Source organism: Centrocercus urophasianus, unplaced genomic scaffold (assembly GCF_019232065.1).
Source record: "Centrocercus urophasianus isolate 14NV4802_14NV808 unplaced genomic scaffold, USGS_Curo_1.0 seq_17, whole genome shotgun sequence".
In the NCBI taxonomy this organism is placed as follows: domain Eukaryota; kingdom Metazoa; phylum Chordata; class Aves; order Galliformes; family Phasianidae; genus Centrocercus; species Centrocercus urophasianus.
In genome coordinates this window covers 1,526,237-1,540,853 of record NW_024884722.1, presented here as the reverse complement: position 1 = coordinate 1,540,853, position 14,617 = coordinate 1,526,237, and positions in this window count along the sequence as shown.

Sequence of the window (14,617 nt, the reverse complement as noted above, 5' to 3'; positions counted from 1 at the left end):
GGAGCTGAGAGGAAGCAGTCCATGTATTCTACCTCAAAGGAGAAACCAGAGAAGGAACATATTAAGATCCAGGTTGCAAACTGCCAACAAGGCCTCCAGTCTTCAGTTTCCTTGGGACTGAACAAATTTATTCATTGATCTATTTGTTTTATTTTTATGTGTCTGAGAACTAGCTGTGTACTCCTAGAAAATGGGTTCACCTAACCCTGGTTGAAGTCTCCAAAGTGCCCTGTCGTTGCAAAACTACATGCTGCCCTGTCTCTGCACCAACTGGAAAATAAACCATTGAGAGTGGGATTTTTTTTCACGTGATACAGGACTATCACAGACTGGTGACAGCTACCAGAGCACCAAAGTTTAGGGTAATAAACAAAGTGACTGGAAAGGGGGGTATGTTTATCTCACTGGTTCTAGCATCTTGAAAAAATGTTATAGTTTAACAAATTCCAGCAAAAACAACTGAGATCTCAGAGATCTCAACAAAGAACAGCAGAGCTGAGAACACCACACTGTGCCTCTGTCCTTGGGATGAAGGCTCAAATATTTAAAGGAAGCTTTGGGTATTGACACATGGGACAAAGCAGAGTCCAGATCTCCACTGGGCAACATGCCAGTTAAGCATCTTCTCATGATTCTTGTTGAGGGACTCAAATGTTGAGCTCTCTCTCCTCCTGCAATATACTTTCTAGCATGCCTACACCCTAGGCAAAGCATCAGACTGACAACACTGAAAGGCAAAATTGTCACTCATACTCTTCCACAGAAGTGAAATAAGAAATCAGACTTTCATAAGTTGTGCTGACAGCCTCCCTGAAAGGAGACATGCTGTCCAGTTGGAGTCACAGATATTTCTGCTCCGTGTGCTAACAAAGAGTGGCTGACACACCAGAAGGCTGTGCTGCCATTCAGTGAGACCTGGACAGGCTGAGAGCTGGGCGGAGAGAAACCTGACATGGTCCAACAAGGGCAAAGGTCCTGCATCTGGGGAGGAACAACCGCATGTATCAGCACACATTAGGGACTGAATTGCTGAGAAGGACCTGAGTATCCTGGTTTAAAACAGGTTGGCCACAAACCAGCAGTGTGCCCCGGTGGCCAAGAAGGCCAGTGGTACCCTGGGGTGTATTAAAAAGAGGGTGAAGAGCACTGGAACAGGCTGCCCAGATTGGCTGCAGAACCTTCTTCTACAGAGATATTCAAAACCCACCAGGACACTTTCCTGTGATCTACTCTACGAAACCTGTTTTAGCTGGAGTTTGGACTAGATGATAACCTGAGGTCCCCTGAGGCATTTGTGCTCCCAGGGCAACCAGGCTAGAAGGGGGATGCCCCATTTTATGGGATCACCTCTAGACTTAAGCAGTGACCTACAGTCACAGCTGGAGCCACCTGCCTCGACAGAGGCTGGCACCCTGCTAGCCATGCTCTCTTCACTCCTAAGTGCTCCTTAGGACTGGAGGATCAGCTCATTGCTTGCTTATTTGTTTTTGTTGCTCACAAGGTCTCTCTGAGAGCAAACCAAGAGAATTTTACTAACAAGGCAAGAGATCAGTGATGGACCCCACACTGCATCAAGAGAGCACCAAGTCCCCATCCAGCGCCACCCAGCACTCAGGGACAGTCCTGCACAACGTCCCCTGCATTCTTGCATGGGTTGTGGTGTGAGGTTTGATTACCCTCATCGTTATCGGAGCTCCAGATCTATGTGTTTTATAACACCCATAAAATTACCCAGTCTTCTTTGAAACCCTGCCATGGCATTTGTTTCAATGACCCCCTGTGGTAGAGAATTCGGCAGATTGACTATGTATTGTATGAAGAAGGATTTCCTTTTGTTTGTTCACAAAGCACTGCCCTTTAATTTAATCATACGTCCCTTTGCTCTTGTACAGTTAGCTGTACTCTGCCCGTCCCCCCTCCTCTTTTATACAATCTGGACATCTCCAAACCATTCCAGTGCTACCTCTAATTATTCCTCTTAATTCAGTTATTAAAAAATGTCTGCTTGCAGCAGAGGCATTGCGGATCTTTACTAAAATTGATACAAATATTTTATTAAGATAATTAATAAAGTTCAGCACAAGCTTGTTTGGGAGAGCATTTGAGAAACTGAATGGGTCTGAAATTTGAAACAGATGCAAGACATATTCATAAATAAAACCAGACCAAGTCAAACTGTGGCAAGCATAATAAGACATCACTCACTCTGTTTGCTATATATTTGCAGACATGTTGTTAGCTGCATTTATTACAAAAGTTAGGTGCTTATTTGGAAGCTTTCACTTCTGCGAGCTTGTGATACTTTCCATAAAACAAGAACCATAAATCATGGTGCGCCGGTTTGAAAACCATGTACCTCCAGATAACCAGCACTTGTCATTAGATTGTCTAAAGCAGAGGATTAGCCAAAATACAGATGGAGAGGAAACACAGACTGTTTACGTTGAGTGCTTTGGACAAGAGCCCAAATAAATTACTATCGATACGGATATAGCATTTCTTAAGAGTTATATGGCAAAAAGTGCAAGAAAATACTCTGACAGAGAAAATAAATAAAGCTGACAGGGGTTTAATTCTGTAGATCCTGCACTGTGAATAAAAATTAGAAACATTTAGCCGCTAAATCATTTTACCAGTATTTTAAACAATAGGAGCAGAGTGGAACGGTACTGTGCAAGTTCAGGACTGTCTCTTTTACAGGCTGGATAAATATTCAGCATTGTAACACTTCTCACACTTCCCATACACTGCATGACCTATTTCCCAGTCCTTTTTCATGTGGGACAGGTTTTAAATAAAATAGAAATTCCTCTTGCTTCTTACAGATTGGAGTTGATTAAATATTCTACTGATAAAGGGTAAGCAAATGTCAGATTCAATATAATAAAAAGAGAAATGAGAGTTCATACAAGCAGCAAAGCAAACAATCCATTTTCATACTTTATTAGAAACATTTATTGCCATAATGACTGCATTATACTAAGCAAGCAGGTGGAAAGGTGCTCTGTGCAAGATATTCTCAAATATCTTTATTTTGCGGATTTTATATCTCCAATATTTAGACAGATGTTTTATTCCCTATAATATAGTCAGAGTATGAAATGCTGTAATTTCAGTTACTACATAAGGATCAAAATTGTACTTGAAGATCACGGCCTGTCATTGTGATTTCAACAATAATGGTAGTCCATTAAATGCTCAATTTTTCTGCTTTGACTTTATATTCCCAATGGTGAGTTGCTTTAGATATAGATGGTAGAGCTCCAAGTGCACTGGCAAATGCTCTGCCCAAATTTGCGGAACACATTGCGAGTGCACTTCTCAGCTATTCTGCCTCCTATACCATTTTATAGATACGCAAGTCTGATCCTGGGCCTGCATGGAAATGACAGAGATAGCCAGTTTTTCCTTCTGCAGGCTCCACCACTATCAAACAGCTGGCACTCGTTATCTTAACAAACAGTGGGAACTGTAATTAAGCAGATCTGTCTTCAATAAGACACCAGTGCCACCAGTGCTACCCTTTGTAACAAGAATAGTTGCTTGTTTCAGAGCTTGACTTTTTCTTAATTTACCTAATCAGGAAGTCAAGTCAGCAAATAATTTAACAAAAGATTTCATTATTTTGTTTCATTTAATTTAAGAAAGAATGTAACCTATGTTCAGCGCCCAGGGCCCAGGCTTGCATTCCTCCCACAGTCAAACTCTCCATTAAAGCCAGTGGGATCTTGGGCCATACGAGAAACACAGGACCAGCTCTGCTCTTTGGATTCTCCTTATTATCTTATAGCCAATGCATTTTATTTTCAAGGATTCTTCTACTTCACCATAAATTTTGAAATATGTATCAGTTTGAGTTTAGGATTTAAAAAAAAAAAAAATTAAAAAGGAAAAGCCTGACATATTAACCAAGAAATTTACTACCCAGCCTCTTCTTTTTATTAACAAAGATCATTAAGACATCAGTTTTTCTTTTACTGGCAGCATTCCACTGCCAGAGCATTCGCAATGTCTAGGACACTTTCATTTTGTAATCTGGAGAATACAGTATATTAATTTTCAGGATTTATCGCAAGAAAAGTGAAGTCATACTAAGTACAGTAGGTGTAACTAACTTTCATGTCAAAAAAAAGCTGTAAAGAGTGCCAGAAGCTCTGCTGGGCTAATAATAAGCTAAAAGGATATAAACTTGATTAGTCTCACTTAAGAAGCAAGAAGATAAAGTAAGCTTGAAAAGGCCTTTGCTCTTCCTTCAACTTCAGTGGGTTGAAGAGAATCACAAAACTCATTGCCATGAGATACATGCCATAATGGCAGCGCCGTTATTAGCTCTGTGATAATTTGCACTGCACTGCAGCCCTCCGCAACCACAGCAGCAGAATTTGTAATTCTGGCCACAGCTTCAAAATATTTGCAGCATCTCAGTGCTGTCGTGTTGTGCCATGTTCCTTTATGTGTCCCTGGCTTTTCAATACGTTGCCTGCTGGTCAAAAGCTTCCAACTACCAGAGGGAAACTTCCCCAAGTGGAGGATGAGGGATGCTTTATCCCTTACTCTTGTGGATCATTTGATAGGACAAGAGGTAATGGTGTTGTGCCAGAGGAGATTCAGGTGAGATATTAGGAAAATTTTCTTCTCTAAGAGAGTGAAAATCTCTTCTACAGAAAATTTATTATTTCTATAGAAAATGTCACCTATAGGAAGAGTGGTAATGTATTGGCTGCCCAAGGATGGGAGGGTCATCATTCCTGGAGGTGTTCATCCCATGGGGTTGTGGCACTGAGGACGTGGGCAGTGGGCACAGTGGGGTGGCTATGGTTGGCAGGGGGATCTCAGAGGGCTTTTCCAGTCTGAATAGTTCTGTCACTGTGTGCCTTTTCCAGAAGTCCTGAGCCTGAGACACAAAACCATGTGGGGATGTGCATGAGTGTGTGGCTACAGCTTCTGCTTGCATTTCCACATTTCTACACATCCATGCATTTTTTTTACCCTTGAGAATTAAACCAGTTAAGAAATAATACTTTTCCATGGGCTTTGTTAACTCTTCTCCCTGTGCTTTCACTGTCTTATCCTAACCTGTGCTCCCCAGTCGCTGTGTGCTCTGTGCTCTGCTGTTGGTGGTACCTACCAGTCAGCCAGCTCCTTTCTCATTGTTTTCTCCCTTTAACCCCAGCTAAATCAGCAGTAACATGGCTGAAAAATAACTTCTGGTTATTCAAGAAGAAAATCACTTCAGCTTGCCATCCAAATCCAGGGAAGAGAAGACAGACCACGGTTTGTGCTCCAGGAAAAGAGGTTGGACAATGGCTTTCCATCACCAAGCTTTTCCCCAAGTAAGTGAATTGTGATGGGAACGGCATTGTAATGAAGAAAAACAGTGTATTATCAGATGTAAATTGTAGTTAATGGTGCATATGGTTCTGCATGCTGATATTGATTATTACAGATTAAGATAAGTTTCAGGATGGAATATAGCTGGTCTATGCGGTGACACCTGCAAATTGGGATGCTCCATTGAGAGACCCACAGAGGTGGCACCAAGAGGGCAGTCAGGACCCAAGAAGGAAAAGGGAATTGATGCAGAAAATGCACCTGAAAGAGATGAGCACCCAAGGAGGAAAGAAGAGCAGGAAGATGACTGAGTGTCAGAGGGGAGAAGGAGATGAATGAGAGGGCATGGGGCAAATGCCCCAGTGCATAAAGTGAGCAGAAACCCGAGCCTTAAAAAGAGGAGAATATACTCAAGACCACCAGAAAAGTGTTACCAGGACAAGGCACACTGCAAGGAACAGAAGAATTCAGGATGTCCCTGGAAGAGCAGACAGGAGGCTTGTGCCCCAAGGAGGCGCAAGGTCAGTACTCAGCACTGCTCAAAGCACAGACCCAACACAGATAGCATGTTTTTCTCCCTTTTGATGTCTTGGTAATTACGCTGTATCCAATTATCAAATGCATGTGTTTGTTAGAAAGAGATATAATTGCTGGTGTGAAGATTTGATCTGCAGAGAAAGTCAGAGATCTAGATTTGGAGAGACGTTTGTTTTTATTTCCTGGTTTTGGCCAGAATGCAGAAACTGTGTTTGCAGAATAAATTACTCACTGTATAAACCACATGTGAAAAAAACTGTAAGAATGGTGGATTTGGGCAATTACCAGATCAAATGAGTTTCAATAAGACCATGTACAGAGTCCAGAGGTTTAAGTATTTCTCTATGCAGATAAAGCTGCTAAAATAATTCTAAAAGCTTTGCTTTAGGAATTAATTTTAGTGCAGCCATCAACTTATTTTTCCCCATCTTTCCTCTTCTATAACTCAAATGCTTTTGTTGCAGATTCCTTTGATATCTTCCATGCAGAGCAGCCAGGAGACGAAGCAGCTCTGCATAATTCTCACCTCCAACATTTCCTCCAACAGAATGTCCAAGTGTCAGCCCTCCCAGCCCAGCATATACACTGCCATAACTCTGTTTCCAGTCCATTTCTGCAGCAGGAGGGACCAGAACACGAAACCTAACTACCAAGAGCCTCAGATGGGTTTGGACTGGTCCAGGCTTTGTACCACTCAGTGTAGGAACAAGGAGGACAACAAATTCAGATCTACTTTTGTTGTCCACAGGAGGGAAAATGTTGCAGCACTTGCTCCAAGGCACAGCTTGTGCATGCAATGAAAAAAACTATGCTCCCTTCAGAAACCTCCTAGGAAAGCACAAAGCCCTACCAGCTCATGTTTCAGGAGGCCAGGGGAACAAAAGGCTTAGCAGAGGTAATTACCTGGAGCTTTGGCAAAGCGGGGCCTTGCTTGCTTGCACACAGGCACTGTGCAGCCCTGCTTGCCCTCAGCGCCCAGCTCAGCATGGCTTTGAAATTGCAATGTGCTTCAGCTGGACTGGCTTTGGGGGAAGGAAGGCTCAGTCAACACCGCAGCACACGTGGCTGGGAAAGCTTTTTCTGTGGTGGTTGGTTTGGTCCTAATTTGTCAGTAAAGCAAAGTAGGTCAGGTAGGGAGAAGAGTAACTCCCCACTCAGGGCAGCTGGAATATGTCAGATTGGGAAAAGTATAATGCAGGAAGTTCCTAGATTTTGGGGGCTAGAATTAGGCGATCTCTGAAGTCCCTTCCAACCTGAGCCATTCTATGATTTATCTGGAAATCCTGAAAGCAAAATGTTGGGATGCCATGCTGGATGTTCCATGAAGAGGAACCAAGAGCAGGTGACCTCCGTGCTGTGAAAATGAAGTCATGACCTGATGACTGACCCCTGACAGCCCGCTGCCTACCTGTCCCCAGCATACCATTAATAATTTGAGCACCAAAACTCAGCCACGTAATTAGCAGAAGAAACTGAGGGCTCCCGCTGCAAGGCTCGGATTAAATTAGCCATTTATGGATTTCTGAAAGAAAGGAGACTAAAATGTTTTATAGTGTAGTTAAAAGACCTATTGAATGATTCTCTCGTGTTGAACATTTCCTAATGTCAGAAGGAGGGTGGACTTGACACAGAAATCATAAATCCAATCGAGAAGTGTTAAAAATCACTTTACTCTGCCAACTTACTAGAAATTCAATAAAATGGTATGGGAGAATTTATTTGTGTATGTGCAAGATACGCATGTGAAATTAAAGTTGTGGAAGTGCCCATGTGTAACATGGCACAATGGGGCCTTCGTCACCCCATCTCAAAATGGGTGGGAAATGGGTGCAGGAGAACTATTCAGGATGGATGGCTTTGGGAGGCATCAGCATTGAGCAAAGCTGGAAGGAAAGGAGAAGGGATGCATTTCTGGGGTGGATTCTGGCTGGTCCCCTGTGATGCCTGAGCACTTGGGACAGCCCAGTGCCTCCAACTCAGCCACTCTTTTTGCACTGTAAATTAATTCACTTTTTCAATACACGGAGTGGGACTTTTGAGAGGTATGAAGTGACAAAAAGTGGCTTTGTTTTGCAGCTGGATTCCCTGCGTGTATGTGCCTCTGGTGTCTGACTCGGCTGCAGCTCCATCAACATATCCAACAGAGCCCGGGGCAAAGCTGCAGAAAAACACCCGGCGCATTCAATTTACAAACAGAAATAAACACCTTTTCAGCAGGTTCTACATAATCACCAAGCAAAACCAGAGGAGAAAGGGAAAGAAAAAGAAAAAAGCAGAACACAACATTTTTTATCTTGCTGTCGTGCGGCGGTGACCCTTTATTTTCTCAAGGAAATAATGCTATTATTGAGAGATGTCTAGCACTGGGATCTGAAGCAGCATCTCAATCTCCTTGCGTGTCACTGCTGGCTCTGGTATCCCATCTCAACAGGGCTGTGCCCATGCAGGTCTGCGTCCCTGGTCCCTGTGGGTGGCACATCCCTGTCCCCATCCCCAGGACTGAAGCCACCTCTCCATGCCCGAGCCACAGCCACAGCCACACAGCTTCAGCTGTGCGTGTGAAAATGAACCAGCGATGAAAACGTCTGAAGCAATATATTAACACACACAGCGTGGGGGTGAGAGCTTAATCCTCCCTCGTGCAAACAGCCCCTGACACCCATTCCACACACAGGCTGTGGGACATGGCGGCAGCACCGGAGTGTGATTTCTCCTCCCCACGTGATCTGAGGCATTGCAGTGGGTTTGTGATGTGGTTCTGGGAGGGAACTTGTTTTACAGTGTTTGTGCACTGCACGCAGGTTAACTCGCCCGTACATTTCTTTGGCTTCCTTGTTTTGATTTGCCAAGAAAGAGTGTGCTTAAAGTTTAAGCAGAACTTTATTATTTTAGGTCTTTGCTGAACGTCTTACAATAACAGCTCATTCTTCATATGAAGGCTAATAATGTCTAACTAATGCTCACATAACATAAAGCATTACAGTCTTGACTGTATGCATTTATTTGTAGAATGATTAAACAACTGAGATAAAACCAACACAAGGCTGAACATTAGCAGCTGGCATCCAACAGTAAGCATCTTTACTGCAGTTTAATATTTACTGCAAAGAACCATAATACCTATATGAAACTAATGTACTGAAAGTTTCAAAACACATATTTTAGTATAACTGACGTATATTTCTGCAATACCTTCTTTCAGGAAAATATCTGCCTGGAATTTCACATAGGCAGCAGATAAACCAAAATGTTGTAGCCAAGAACCTTACAGCAAAATTAAGTGTCCTGGGAAATGTATGCAATTTGGTGCTTTCCCTAATATCACACCAAGCTTTCAGGTACACCCATGTAAACCTACACTGATTTCAGCTTTTACTAAAATGCTGGGTCTTCTTACATTCAGCTGCATATATATTGAAACTGAAGAAACCCATGAGCTCATGGGCCAATTGAGAGAGCACTTAGAGACTTTTTTCCCCTTCCTTGGCTGAAATTCAGAAATTTGAATACGAGACGAAAAGATGGAATCCATAATTTGTGCACAGCTTCACACATCCCCACACTGATCTTCTGGGTGTAAAACAGCTTTCTCCACAAAAATATCTAGCTGCAAGTGATGCCAAGACCTTCTGGCTCCTTAGGAAGAGCAATAAATAACAACAAGATGAAGCGCACAGGCTTACACCACTGCACATTTCTGTTCTGTGGGTCAGATGATAGAACTCAACACCATATTCACCACCAGCATCACCTTAAAGGCAGTTCGGGACCAGATGAAGCGCACAGGCTTACACTACTGCACATTTCTGTTCTGTGGGTCAGATGATAGAACTCAACACCATATTCACCACCAGCATCACCTTAAAGGCAGTTTGGGACAAGAATTGATAATATGGAGACTACCAGACCTAAAGATCAAAGCCCACCAGCCCATGGGGTTTCTCACAGCCTGGTCCTTGCCCATCTCACCAGCCACCAGACTGATCCACGGGTCTGTGTCTGGAATTTCTTATATTCCCCTTGGAGCCACTCAAAAATTCAGTAGAACTTTATCCGAACAGTTTCATATCTCAATCACTATGGAAAAATATGAAAACAGGATGGGTTTGGACAGCAGCATCTCCACTTTCACTGAGAGAGCATTGGGAACAGCGTGCGAGCAGCCTCAGTCCCACACTGAGAGCATCCAACAGCTCACCTGGGAAGCATCATCGCAGCTCCAAGTGTCACCACAACTCTCTCCCTGTGCACCCCACGGCCACGTTGCTGTATGTTCATATATCACTCCCTTTTCCCACTGACTGGGGTCTTGTGCATGGAGGGTGTGTTTGGTTTCCTGAGGCAGTGCCCCTCCACAACATCACATGGCTCACTGTGGCTCCAGGACCGTAAGATAATAAAAGTAGGCTGTGGTATTGAGAAAATGATGTATGCCTGCATTTATACCTAACAAAATCAGACTTGATTCTTCACCTCTTTGCAGCAAGTACACAGTGGTTCGCACTTGCAAAAATTGAGAGCAACCTCCACATTAATGCCACCTCTCTGACAAGGCAGTTTTATATACTCAATTACCGCTGCATTATCTTTCATCTCTACTATATGTGAAAACAGTAAAAACCAAATATATTTCACTTACCTTTCCCTCATTCAAAAGAGTTTGCCTTTGTCTTCCTTTACCCTATTCACTGACAGCAAACTTCATGAATTAACTGGCTCATGGTATAAGTCATGCATGGAAATCCAATATAACCTCTTGGCTATAAGCAGTAACACTTCGCTTATCGTAAACTGAAAGAATTTTTACTAGTTAATTAAGATTTGTTTGCTTAATTTTTTTCAGGCAGTTCGGGATGTTGCTGTTCTATCATTTGGCTGGGAAAATCGTGATGTATACACTGTATAAAAGTGCCAAAATAAGAAATGTTAGACCGCAGTGTCTCGTGGTAGTAAATCTTTTTTGTAATCCTAACTTCATATTTCCATTGAATTGTTCCTCTCGAGCTGTGCAGACAGTTGAAGTATTTGGGTAGAGTCACACACGCTTTGCTGCTGCTAACAGCCTAAAGTTAGTAATCGGGAGGCACACATGCGGTGCTGAGCATGCTGTTGGCACTCCTCAGGCTGCAAAATATTACAGCACACCTTATATAGTGCTTGCTTTCGAAATTTCCTTTGCACTTTGTTTACTATATATTCCAATAGTGTAATATTAAACAAAAACAGTGTGTCCTGTGCCAGAATGATTGATTACTACACCGTGGCAAGGTCACCTCCTAGGAACAGGCTGAGTGCAGTAAGGGCTGTCTGACTCATACAGTTAACACTATATCCGCATTGTATGAATGTCACCAGCAATCCAGTGATTTATTGCTTGGAAGGCTCTGTTCAATTTTTTCTGCCTGACCAAATTGCACATTTTCTAGAAAAAGAAGCAAAAAAATTTCAGCACATGGATTACCCCAAGTCCTCATTTCTCCCACTAGGTTCAACGAGTCTTTTCAAAGATGCTGATCATCACAACCCTATATTTTTCACTTTTTTTCCACCCTCTCCTGCCTGATATTTGGCAAAAAAAATGATTATTACGCTAATGAAAAGGTGCAGCAGAAGATTAAGGGTTTTTTAATCAGATTTTGGTAACATCTGTGGGCCGGGAATAAGGGCAGCTGTATGTTCTGTTTCTTAATTTTAGTAAGATTTACTCTGGATATAAAATGTCAGCCTCAGGCAAAATTCAACTGGCTAAAAGAAAAGAAATGATAGTCTTACAGAAACCACCGAACTCAAACTGTTTGAAAACAGTGACTGAGATTAATCCCTTTTGCTCTAAGAAATTCCTACTTTCTGACAAAGAAGATATAATTATAGATTGAGAGAAATGACTTTCAAAATTAACATTCCAGCAGTCCCAGACATAATAGATACATTCATCCCTGTTGTATCTGCATGGAAATCAAAGGAGATACATCATGTTTGAATCCGGGCTTTTATTTTCAGGACATATAGCACGTTTGTGGCTGGCTCGCAGAGCTGGAACTGTGCTGTGCCCCAATGGGAATCCATGCAGGGACTGCAGACAGTGGGGTTTGCTCCTCTGGGACCTGGAGCCAATGGAAGGAGCTTGGGCTGGGGCTTGGGAGGGCTTTTGGCTTGGGGAGGTGATGGCTGTGAGTGGAGGTGGCTGTTGTAAACCACCTTTGTCTATTTATCTTCTTTTTATTTTTTTTTATTTTTAAATCCTTTCCATACTTGTAAAATCTGCCTTCTGCTTCCTTTTCCATGCCACGCCACTCTTGTATTGTTAGGTCTCAGCCATCCCAGAATCAAAATAGCACCAGAAATCATAGGGTTAACATCAGCCTTTTTTCTCAAAGAGCAAAAACATAGCTAGGTAATGTATCATAACAAGTGCTGTATCATGCATCAATTAACGCTGCATCTAGTGAACTGTATGTGGCACAATAAGTGAGATATATTGGGTCTCCTGAACCCATTAAAATTACTCTGTTTTTTCCACTATGACAATAAGCATATCTGTGCAATGAAGCTCCCATTACCTGTCTGCCCTTTGAAGTGCCCTCTGAACACAAGCTCAGAGAGCATCATTTAGGAAGCACTGATTAGAACCATCGAAAGGCAATAAAGGGTGTCTTCCAGACACCAAGACCAGCATTTACCCCAGCAGTCTTCTTCTCTTGTGCCCACTTGTAGACTAGTTAAACATTTTAATTTTAAATGGGAAATAAAGGAATTTAGATTGAAGCCAAGATCAAAGGTATCCCATAGTTTTTGTCCATAAAATCCAACAATGCTCCAGTTCAAGCAGACGGGGTTCATTGGTCTAACTCATTTCAGTGAAACCAGAAAAAGAAAATGGAAAGAAACAAAGCCAAAGTTGTCCATCCGGGCACTGAAAAGCCCAGGCATCCTGCCCAGGGTGCTGCCGTGCAGCCAGGAGCACACTGCAGCAGCTCCATTACCTCCAACACACGACTTTGGTCATACTTCATCTTCTAATTGATATCTGCCATTGCCTCATAACTAACGATGACTAATGGTAATATCTGGAAAGACAAATAAAAGCTAATGCAAAACCAGACTGTGGTGCAGCTCCCTTTGGAAAGCTACCGGGCCATTAAGAAGCAATTCGAGGTGGAGATTGATGTGCCCCCAGGGCTGCTCCCAGCAACGTGGTGCTCTCCGGCCGGGGGGCAGCTCACTGCACTGCTCCACAGGAGGGGACGAGCCCTGCCTACCACCATATCACCTCACTGGGTTATGCCAAAGGCAAACACAGCCCAGCATATCCAACCTCACTGGGACGTGCCCACTGCTGTAACCAGGGGAGTCAGCATCCCAACACAATGGCACCTTGCTTTCCCTTATGTGTGGATTTGTTGCTGTTTTGGTGTGGGTTTTTTTTTTTTTTTTTTGCTTTTTTTCCAGCAGGTCCTGTACCACAGTGTGACACCTTGCATGCACATTCTCAAGGAATTAAATCACGGAGTGTTATAAGCAGACAGTGACCATAAACACAGCTTGTTTCCAACAGGTACCACCTCACGAACACATAGCCAGATGCGGTTTATAACAACATAATGGCTTGATTAAACATGCTGATTTTTCACAAGAGTCATCTATAGCATTTCAGAAAAGTTATGCTCTTTTAATTACAAAGTTTATGTCACCCAGTGCAATTTTAATGTAATGAAACATTAAACTGGACCTTGTGCTTGATGTAAGATAAAATTATTCATTGAATATTAGACCACTAGGCCACCTACTGTTCTTTTACAAATGGTTGAACTACCACGGGGTTACAGAACTTAACATGTAAATTGCAGCAGAAGTTATAATTTCTGTTGCAAATCCCAAAAGACTGTCGTTTAAGTCAAATATATGAGTGAAATTTTGCCTCTGTGCTGTAATAATGCAAGGAGAATGACCAAAATCTGAACATATCTCAAGTAATTATTAACCCAATAATAATGCACTTCTAGTTATTTAATCAAGAGCCTTAAAAATTATTAATGGCAAGTTCTTCTTCTAAAAATGGAGTTTTAAACAGTGGCATTTAATTTTAGGGATAACAATACTTGATCTAGCCCATTAGTGACATCTTTTGTAAAGCCAAGCAGCTCATGTGTTCTGAGCAGCTCCTGCTCTTCGTTGAGATCATTACGCTCTCTCGTAAGCGAGAAGAGCTTTGTAAAATAATCTTTCTTAGAGTGAATTTAATTTTTAACCGCACATAGAAAATCTTGAGCAAGTTGAGCTGGATGAAAGACGGGGGGATGGCAATCCCCGCGCTGAGCAGATCTGCGTGGATCCTGCTCAGAAGCCCAATAAACCCAACAGATGGCTTCTGGCATCCCCAAAGCCCTTGGACGGGGCTCATTGTGCACGTATAAATAAGAGAGGGCACTTGCAGGAAAATTATTCGCAGCGTCTGCGCTCGCCTCCCAGCCGCTGCTAGCGAGGAATCCGAGCAGTGACTGTGCATCGCCCTGAATCTGTAATAATAGCACCTTTCCTGTCACTCTTTGTCCCTTCATTTTTAAACGCGATTGGGTCAGGAACAGGCAATTTACATTTTTATATAATCTTTGCTCAGGTGATTCAGCCACCCTGACGTTTTAGCATTTTGTGCAGCTTCGGGTTTCACCTCCCCTGCCCGTGCATTTCCATACGATGGGGGTTGCCATCCTCGCCGCTGATCCACATCTATTTAGCTTCTCCCCTCGCC